This window comes from Theobroma cacao, chromosome 9 (assembly GCF_053813885.1).
Source record: "Theobroma cacao isolate CCN51 chromosome 9, ASM5381388v1, whole genome shotgun sequence".
In the NCBI taxonomy this organism is placed as follows: domain Eukaryota; kingdom Viridiplantae; phylum Streptophyta; class Magnoliopsida; order Malvales; family Malvaceae; genus Theobroma; species Theobroma cacao.
Genome location: NC_142647.1, coordinates 17393744 through 17404726, shown reverse-complemented (window position 1 = coordinate 17404726; position 10983 = coordinate 17393744). Strand labels below are relative to the sequence as shown.

At 29.5% G+C, this 10983-nt stretch overlaps 1 long non-coding RNA gene across 1 annotated transcript; it reads left to right on the top strand.

Moving 5' to 3' along the window:
- Nucleotides 1-8578: 8578 nt before the first annotated feature.
- Nucleotides 8579-10577, top strand: LOC148760797 (uncharacterized). Its single transcript, XR_016028567.1, has 3 exons — nucleotides 8579-8704; nucleotides 9354-9437; nucleotides 10306-10577. It is a non-coding gene; the product is annotated as an uncharacterized LOC148760797 (long non-coding RNA).
- Nucleotides 10578-10983: the final 406 nt, after the last annotated feature.

Below are 10983 nucleotides of genomic sequence, written 5' to 3'. Positions count from 1 at the left end.
TCAATTTGGGTGCAATTGAGGTATAGAAATTAAAAAAAAAATTAATTTAGAGTTTAAACGGATGCGTATATCGATTTATCGGGTAAAAGACCGAAATAAGCTAACATCTCGTTTAGGCAAAATTTAGACATTTTGCACTTCATATAATGCATTAGTAGTATAAATTAGTTTATTTTGGTTTAGTACTAAAGTAGTAAACCTCTTAATTGTACAATTTGTCAAGGTGGCGAATCCTCTGGCAAAGGCAAAGAAATCGCACTCAAGGAGTAATAGTTGGAGTACCCAAATTTAGTTTTCAGAAACTGTGAGTAAACTTATTATTGTCTTAATTATCTAGAGTAGTTTTATACAATTGTGTGATTTTATGGAAAATGAGTTTAAATGGCAAATTGCTACGTTTTAAGAGAAATTGTGATTTTATAAATTTTCTGAAAAATCGAATACTGGTTTTGAAAATATAGTAATTGGAGACTGCCTGCTTGTGTTGTAAATTTATGGTTTTAAATTGAATGGCTTATGACAATAAATGAGCATGAATGGCTAAACTGATTTTGGTGTTAGAATTATTTGTACTGTGTATTAAGCCTTGAGAGGCTAGGTTGCGATAAATTGCCATGTCATGCAAAAAAATATTTTATAAATCAGGTGGTAGATAAAAGATTAGTTACTGCAGTAGTGGGGGGTTCCGTGGGCCAGTCTATTAGAGGGGCACGGTAAACTCCTTTATATTCTCACCTCGGTCGTAGAGGCGCGTAGGGTATCTCCTGAGGTGGGCTTTTTGAGTGCACTTCACGTGGACCACCGCGTGAGAGTGAGACTCAGCCAACACCAAGGAACGGCTATGTTTCAAAATAAAAATATGATTTATGCGAAATATGAATTTTTAACAACCTTGGGGGACTCGGTTGGATACCCCTGGTCCAGGTGTCACCAAGTACAGGATTTGGCATGAGCCAAGTTTTGAGTAATTCACGAGCCATATTGATTATTTGGTTGAAATGAATATTCATGATGTGAAAAATTTGCTGAAGTTAATTATTTTTTAATTATCTCCATTTACTCGCCTTTAGATAGTTTAGATGGTGTCTGTTTACGCACTGGGATTTTATAATCTCACCACCCTCAATTCCACACATTTCAGGTTTGGGATAGCCGGTAGATAGCCGATTGCATCAAGGACTTCAGTTAGCCTTGCATTGTCAAAATTATAGGTTCACAGACTCGCATCTTATTGGTTAGTTGGGGGCCCACGTGTCATTGTAAAAGTAATTTTATATTTTCATTATCTGATTTAAAATATGTATGAACATATTTAGCTTTTACACCATATTTTTGGCGAGTTTCGATATTATCGAAGAAAAATGACAAAAATGCTCCTGTGAGCCAGAAAATAATATTTTATTGTTTTGATTTGGAAACGACTTATGATTTCTTGAAATGTAAGATTTAATAACTGTCGCTCACCGGGGAGATGCAGAAGCTAATGCTAAGCCTTGCGGGGTTCCGATCGGCATTCAGGGTAATGAGTGCTTATCGAGACGTCGCTGCGGTTGTCACGGGCCCGATGGGAGTTCCGGGTCGTGACAACAACCACACTTGCAACCATTGGAGATAGAAACACAATCACAACTGAGTCAGCAAACAAGTCTTTCGAAGGTAACAGTAGCAAATTTATTAGCTATAGATCTAAAGCAAGTGTTGCTAAGATTATTTGTTTATTGTACTATAACATTAATGATGATCAAAATTCACATGTTGCTGACCAATGAAAAATAAAACATTAACTACATAAAAATATTTCTATTCCTTTCCATGCTAGAGTGCCAAGTTTGAGGTGACGATGACAATTCTCAATGTCGAAGCACCAAATGGATGGTACTATAACACTTGCAATCAATGCGCAGCAGGTCTACGATTTTGTGCTAGCAAAATTTGGTGCTTGAAACATGATGAGAAGACACCGGTTCTTATGTAAGTAGCATAATACTTATTTATTACTGAATTTAGTAAAAACTACATCATTACAAAACAGAGTCTAACAGAACATTTTATAATTTTTTATAAAATGATTTTGTAGTTAATGGTCCAAGATGAAACCAGTACCATTGAACAGTTGGCCTTTGGACAACAAGCGAAAAAATTGATTGGAGCTACAATTGCAGAACTTACTGCAATTAAAACACTACACAATATAACTCTTCCATTTCTTATGAAGATACTAATCAACATGAGAAGAATATTAAGAGTAGGACTAACAGGAAAAGCCATCGATCATGGATATCTAGTTTTTAAAATCTCTAATTGTAACAGTGTCAAGCAAATTGTGGCTTCAATTACCACATTGCAAGAGTCAAGAATCAATAATCTATCATACTCCATCACTTCTCATACTCTAACAAGTGTACAATCTCACATGGAAGTTCCACCATCTCCAACAAGTACAAGTTTCAAAGAAACTATTTCTAGAAGAGTCACCTGGAAAAAAATAAAAAACGAGTAGGTAAATTACACAAAATGATAGTATTTTTTATTTAAACTAGTATAAAAAAACTATTGACTAACTTCATATCATACTTGATGATGTACAAATAGCAGATTCAAGCACGTTACAAAGAAAGCAACAGTTCGCAAACAACTTCACTAGATAGAAAACAATTAAATTTTACCATAAATGGAGCAAGTTTTGTGTAGCTCTAATGTACTGCAGTTGCTATGGTAAAAATGTGCAAACAATGCAAGAATAATCAAATTTTGTGCAACACAACATATTGCTATGTTGCGTTAACTATTGGAACAATATCATTTTGATATTTTGTTGTATAAAAAATACATGACCACCTATATAGATGTTTTTGTACATTCAACTTTGAGTTTAGGTTGTCAATGAACAAAAATCTAAAATAGTTTGCTTCCATAGAAACATATATTAAATCATTTGCACAATCTATTTGTATCTTGACGTTAAAGAAATTTACTACTCAATTTTTTTGTTTCATGTTTATGAAATTTTACATGTAAGTCCATTTAAAATATATTGGCAATTAAACTATCCTAAATACATTCTGAAAATTCTTCTTTATTTTCAATGGCTAATTTTGCAACGTTAAATTTATTAAGTATTTAACATTCAATTTTCATCAATCGAACAACCTGTTGCAATACACGGGGCTTCTACCTAGTATATATATAGAGTCAAATAATATAAACTGTTAGAAACAATCTTAACTAATAATTAGATTGATTTCCAACTTGTTCAATTGCAACTTTCACTTAGTTTATTATTTGATACTAATTATAAACTTTTGAATGACTACCTATATAAAATAATTATTAAATATATGTAAAATAAATATGGTTAAATTTTCAAATCTATTTTGGTTCTATTGGTTTTATTAATTATCACACATAATGAAAAAGTGATAACAATCACTAAAATTTAGTCTATATACAATATATATAGTTTATATGTATGTATGTATGTATGTATGTATGTATGTAAGAAATCAAACTTTGTTTATTAGTAATAAAACACTTATATAATACAAGAACCGAATTAATAACTTTAAACTATAGAAAGCAACATTATTTATACATAAACTTTAATATCTATATAATATTACAACTTAATCATAAATTCAGAAAGTAGTAATTTCATAAATAATCCTAAAATTTGGAAGTAAAGTCAAAATATAGGGTTAGATTATGACATAAAGTCAGAAAAGCTTTGTGTACTTGCGAAATAATGTTTGAAATGCACAAGTATAGTTTGCTGTTTGACCAAAATACAAAAGTACAGTCGGTAATTTCATGTTCTACAAGGACTAAGTCACAACTAAGATCATAAATTAACTCTTGTAGAAAGAAAGAAAGAAAACCAACTTGCTAGATTATCTTCTCTTCTTTTATAGTTAATCATGTCTCCCATCAAATAAGAATTCACAAAAGGTTTTACAGATTGGGTAATATTATTAGTGATTTTTTAAGATGCATTATTGACAAGACTCACTCAATTCAAGAATGTGTTTAGATAAGCACAATTTGTCAATATTCGCAAGCTTCACTTAAGGATGAAAAAAAAATCAAATTCTTTATTGGTTTGATGTTTGAAAAGAAAAAGATTAGTGACAAATGTCGTTTTAATAGTAGTGAAAAAAAAATCATCGTTGAGCTCAAATTGTCGGAGATCTAAGGAAAAAAGTGTTATGGCACTCTTTTTGGTTGGTTGGTCACTTTCGGCCTTGATCTCAAAATTCAATAGTTTAATCCTTTATCAAAAACTAGTCTTTCCCTTTCTTCACAATGTACATAGCACACCTTTGATTATGATATCAACTATACCTCATAAATTTTACATTTATGTTTTATAAGGAAAGTCTTATTATCCTCAAGTCCAACTTCCCCTAATTTTATTGTTATGATAATTTGTGGACGATTAAAGATTGGTTAGCTTTTGCAAAGCCCGATGATCAAGCATGGACTCAAATTTCTTTTACCTCTCTATTGGATGATACCATTTGTTTCAATGGTTAGTTCTTTATGGTTCGTATTATGGAGCAACTTCTTATATGTGAGGACTTAAATGGACAATCTCTGAAATTCGTTGAATTCGCTACATCACCATTTACATTCATCTTAATCATAAGAAATATATTATTGATTTAGATAGCGATCTTTGTATAATTACTTTCTGTGTTCGGTGATACGAGATCTATTATGATAATGGAATAATTGAAAAAACTAATTTAACAAGGGAGTTTGAGATTTTCAAACTTGACATGCACACAAATAATTGAGAGAAAATATTGTCATTCAGTGATCGATCCTTGTTTTTTATTCGAAATATTGTATAAAAATTTATTTATAAAAAATTTATAGTATATTTGTGGAAGTATTAGTATTTTGGAAACTGTATACAAATATATTGTAGACATATATGGGCCTAAAAAATAAGTTGAGAAAAGAAATTCTAATGATATTCGAAATTTTTTAATTAGTTTTCTTTCTTATGTTCTTGTAAACATTCTAAATAATATAAAAAAAGAATAATGTGCTTATGCACGATATTAAGTTCAACCTGCCCTCAATACAACAACAAAAAAAAGCAACATGAATCCTGATGTATATGTTTAGGAAATTAAAAAGCTATATAAATCTGACAATAATAATTGTATAAAAAGCTCTAATTGTAGAAACTAGATCAAATTTTTGTAAGATAGAAGCTATGTCCAAAAAATGAAGTTAAAAGTTGCTTATTTTCAACTTGTGATTTTGGAAAAAATTTTGATTTTTAGTTTAAGTTACTGAAAAATATGAGTTTACATCTATTTTAAATTAAAAAACACTCTAGGAATTAATTCCAAGAACAATTAGCAGAGATCAAAGTGCCAACAAAATATTGTTTATTGTTATATGAATGTTTTCTCTAACCTGGATTGAATGTCCTAGGCTTTTTGTATGGATTCCTGTTAAAATTTGTAATTGCTTCTACAGTTCAACATTTATCAATAGCAGTTGATACTATTAATGTTCAAGTACTTTCAATCAAGATAAAAACTATGCAACAAACGTTAAAGCAAATTTCATTATTATTATTATTTTTACATATAAGGTTAAAATGATGATGCAATATATTAAAGAGTTTTATATATAATAAAATTTAACGTAATTAAAAAAAGGTTTTTGTCTATAGTAAAATATGATGTATAAGATAATTTACATCTTCGTTGACAATGTGATCCATCAAAATATTCAAAATCTTATAAAATAAAAAAAAGCAAAAAAAAAAAGAAAATAAAACAATGTCAAACTTATGTCAATCAAACAAACAAATTTAGTAAAACCAAAATAAATACATTAGATTTGATAAGGATCTGTGGATGTTTTGTTTTTCATACTAACTTATTATATAGTACTTTTTAGTTGTTTTAATATTAAATGACTAAAGTAATGTTAAAGGGAATAATTAAATTAAATATAAGAATAATTTTAATAGTCAAAAGATACAAAACTTTTCCTGAGCAAATTAAGTTGTAATAGCTAATTGCACCATAAAATAACAAAATTAAACATCGATTCATCAAATTGTTGAAGAGGACAACAAAAAAAGACTTGAACAACACAAAAGAATAACGCAATGAACTCATTTTAATATTTAAAAATTATTTAAAATAAATAATGCAAAACATAACTTTACTAAAAATTTATTATGCAGTTTTAAGTGTTACACATTCACATAAACACTGTATGTAATAGTAAAGCATTTTTATTAACATAACTAAAACTCAAAAAACAAAACATCAAACATAGAAAATTAGAACAAAAGCAAACTTTAAACATAAACATTATTGTCATTGTCTGACATATATATATTTTCAACTTGGTTGATATATCAAAGTTGAATTCCATCATTTATAATCTAATTGAATGTGAAAAAAGATCATTTTTGCTTTCAATAGGAGAATATACAAATATATATATATATATATAATATTCAAACATTTATACATACATATATATATATATATATGTGTGTGTGTGTGTGTGTGTGTGTGTGTTTATAACTCTGTGTGTGTGTGTATTCAAATATATCTATCATAATGAGAAAACAAAATCAAATGAGATATCCTCAAAAAATGGAATAATATAAATTCTTTCCCAAGCTTGGTGTAAACCAATTACCCCATTTACAAATAAATTTAATATACAATTATAGATTATAAATAAAGGATATATATATATATATATATGAAATTTATTTACAAATCATCTAAATCATTAAACATCACGATCTCTGACAAATATAAAAACTTCAAAACACAAGTATCAACTTACATGTAAAATTGGAAAAAAGTTCAAAGAATGTACTGAAAAAAACAAATTCAAACCTACCCAAAAGAACAACAAAAAATGAGAGCAACGAAGGAACCTGTCACAAAAAGATGAAAAAAATTAAACAAAGATAAAAATATATGTATATATAAAACACAACCAAAGCAAAGCAATAAAAACAAAATAACTAATTCACGTGATATTATATATATTAGTCAAGATATCATTGTAAAAAGAACAAAAAAATGAATAATTAGCAACAAATAAAAAGCCAAAAATGTCTGAAAATGCCTAGCTTTTCTTTAAGAAAAAAACGCAAATTGTGTTGAAAAGCGAAAGTAAATTGACTAGGCATATTTATTCTTTAGATTTAATCAAAAGTAAAAAAACATCATTACAAAATTTAATAATACTAACCGTATCTATATGTAGATATCAACTGATTACCCTATGTAGAAACAAATTTTAATAAATAATTATAGACAAAAGTTATATCACAAATATCAAATCTATCTACAAATTATGTACATTATTAAAAAACACAATCTATCATAAATATAAGATATGCAAAAAAAAAACATCACCCCACGTGTAACAAATAAAAAGGTTTAATGAAATACCCCATACTTTGATATGGTGATAAATAAAGTTGATCGAATGCAAATTGAGGTCAATTAAAATGTTTAGAAGTGATAAAAGACGAAAGGAGTAGTTTAGGATAAAATATTTCGCAAGTGAGAAAATAATAATAAAATAATAATAATTTTATCGGAGGAGAATTTGTGAGATAAAAGGCGATTTGGAAGTCAAGTGAGGCATAATAAGGTATTTTAGTACCAAAGAGACAAGATAAAATTTTTAGAATAAAATAATATTTTATTAATAAAATATTATTAAAATATTAATATTTAGCCGGATGTCGAAGTCAATCAAGAAGAAATATCATATGGTTGATCCAAGTGGGGGAGAAGATGACAAGCTCGACTCTATAAAAATATTTATCATGACATACATGTGATGGATAGTATGCTTGCATGCTAGGAGAGTTTCGAAAAATTTACAAAAGTCGGTATTGTACCTAGAGGTACAATAAAGTTGATTTAAGCCTCGAACTAGATCAAATAGAGAATTTACAATGAAATTAAGAATTTTAAAGTCCCAGAATGGGTTAATATGGTGATTCGGAGTTCGAGGATCAATTTGGAGTCAAATTGGAATTTTCGCTATCTAGGGGCAAAATGGTCATTTGCCACCTGGGGACAAAATGGAAATTTTTAGAAAAGATTTTTGGCCCCATTTGACTTATTGGAGTAAGATTTGAGGTTTAGAAGTGAAAAATTTTAATTTCGGTATAATTTGGAGTAAAAGGGTAAAATGGTAATTTTACCATACGGAATCGAAAATTTAATTTTTTTGAAAGGATTTTGATCAAATTTAATTATTTGGAGTGTGAAATGAGTATGAGGAGTGAAAATTATGCATTATGGAAAATTTTCAATTTTTGGGGTAAAAATGTAATTTTTGAAAAGTTCAGGGGCAAAAGTGTAATTTTGAAAAATTTGCTCCACCAAAACTTTGGAAAAATCTGGAAATATCACTTAAGACTTGGATAAGTCAAAGGGAATGCATGGTGAAAGAAAATAGGACAAGTGGATGGCTAGAAAAAAGAAATGAATTAATAAAATATTTAAAATATGAATAAAATAATATTATTTCATTAAACAATAAAAATGCATAAAAAAAATCAGCCCACCCATTATTCTTCTTCAACATTCGGCCAAGCAAAAAAAAAAAGAGAGAGAAAGGAGAAAACAAAACCCTAGAGAGAGAAAATCAAAGAAAAAGTGTGAATTTTCAAGGAAATTAAGTGAAAAAGGTGAGATTTTTTCTATTAAGCTTGAGTTTTCTTATTCCCAAGCATTTCTCTTTATTTTCCATGATTAAATTACATGTTTTCATGATGAATTCAATTCTGAAAAAATGGGTTAGGAGAGAGAAAGTTGTTGGATTTATTTGATTTTAATTTATGTTAGTGTTTTTAGTTAGTTTAGCATATTTAGAAACAAAACAACAACAAAAGAATTTATTTTCTCCCCCAACCATTAATGGCTGAATTTACCATGTAGTGAGTGAGGATGAGTTTGATTTTATTCTAGGAGAATTGGTTAAGGAATAATGAATTATGAGCCTAGAAAAATAATGGGAATTTTCGGAGCAAAAATACGAATTTTTACCCACTAGGGGTATTTTCGTAATTTACTGTTGGGACTGATAATTTGCATCACACTGAGGGACATTAAGTTAATTTGGGTGCAATTGAGGTATAGAAACTGAAAAGAATTAAATTGGAGTTTAAACGAACCCGTTAGGAATTTAATCGGGTGATAAGACGAATTAGGCTAATACCAGATTTAGATAGTTACCAGTGCATTTTTGCATTCCATATCATGCATTGGTAGTCCAAATTAGTTTAATTTTGATTTAGTACCAACTTAGTGAAATTCTCGATTTTGTACTGTGTCAAGGTGGTGAGTCCTCCAATAAAGGCAAGAAAATTGCATCCGAAGACCAGTAGACAGAGTGCTTCGAAAGTCTGCATTCTAGACATTGTGAGTAAACTTATTATCGTCTTAATTATCTAGAGTAGTTTTATACAACTATGTGATTTTATGAAAAATGGGTTTAAATGGTAAATTGTTATGTTTTAAGGGAAATTGTGATTTTATAAAATGATTTTATAAATTTTCTGAAAAATCGAATATTGGTTTTGAAAATAGAGTAATTGGAGACTGCTAGTTTGTGTTGCAAATTTATGGTTATGAATTGAATGGCTTATGACAATAAATGAGCATGAATGGCTAAACTGATTTTGGTGTTATAATTATTTATACTGTGTATTCAGCCTTGAGAGGCTAGGTTGTGATAAATTGCCATGACATGCTAAAATGAATTTTATTGATTGGTGGATTATATATTAATTATTTACTGCAGAGGGGGTTCCGTGGACCAGCCTATTAGAGGGGCACGGTAAACTCCATTATATTATTACCTCGAACGGAGAGGCGCGTAGGGTATCTCCTGGGGTATAGCTTAGGGTTCACTTCACGTCAAACCACCACGTGAAGGGGAACTCAACCAACGCCAAGGAACGGCTGTATTTTTTTCAAACAAAAATATATTTTAAGTGTACACAAAATTTTAACAGCCTTGGCGGACTCGGTTAGATGCCCTGCGCAAGGTATCACCGAGTATGAGTTTTGGCACGAGCCAAAGTTTTAAGAAATTCATAAGCCAAGTTGATTACTCGATTTTTATGGATTGATTTTATTTGGTTGAAATGAGTTGAATGGTAATGAAATTACAGTATGATGATTTATTTTAATTGTCTCCATTTACTCGACTTTAGATAGTTTAGATGGTATCTGTTTACTCGCTGGGATTTTATAATCTCACCACCCTCATTTCCTCACATTTCAGGCTCAGGGAATTTCGTAGTTAGCTGACTTGAACAAGGACCTTCATTTGGACTCGAATCGGTAAAAGCTGTAGGTTTCCAGCTTCCGATGCATTTTTGATAGATATGGGCCCACGTGTCACTGTAAAAGAAATTTTATGCTTTGGTTATTTGCTTTATAGTATATATGAATATAATTATCTTTTACGCTATAAGAATTATGTACCGATAGTTTTATGAAAATTATTTTACAAGAAAATAGTTTATTTTATTGAATATTTTTATCATATTCAAATGGTCAAATTTTCACTTCAAATGAACGTTTTAGATACTTAATTTTTTTAATCATTAAATATATATTTTCGGCTTACCTACTACATTTTTAGCAAGTTTCGAGGTTTTCGATAAAAATGACGAAAATGCCCCTGTGAGCAAAAAAAAAAAACAATATGTTATATTATAATTTGGAAATGATTTGTAATCCTTCGTATTTTGATTATTTGATAACTATTGCTCACCGGGGAAGTGCGAAAGCTGATACGAGAGCCTTGCGAGGTTTCGATCGACATTCGGGGTGAAGAATGTTTGTCGAGGCTTCGCGGCGGTTGTCACGGGCTCGATGGGGAGTTCCGGGTCGTGACATTTAAACAATACAATGAGAAAAGACAATTAAACCTTGATAGACGACAGTTATAAAAGGA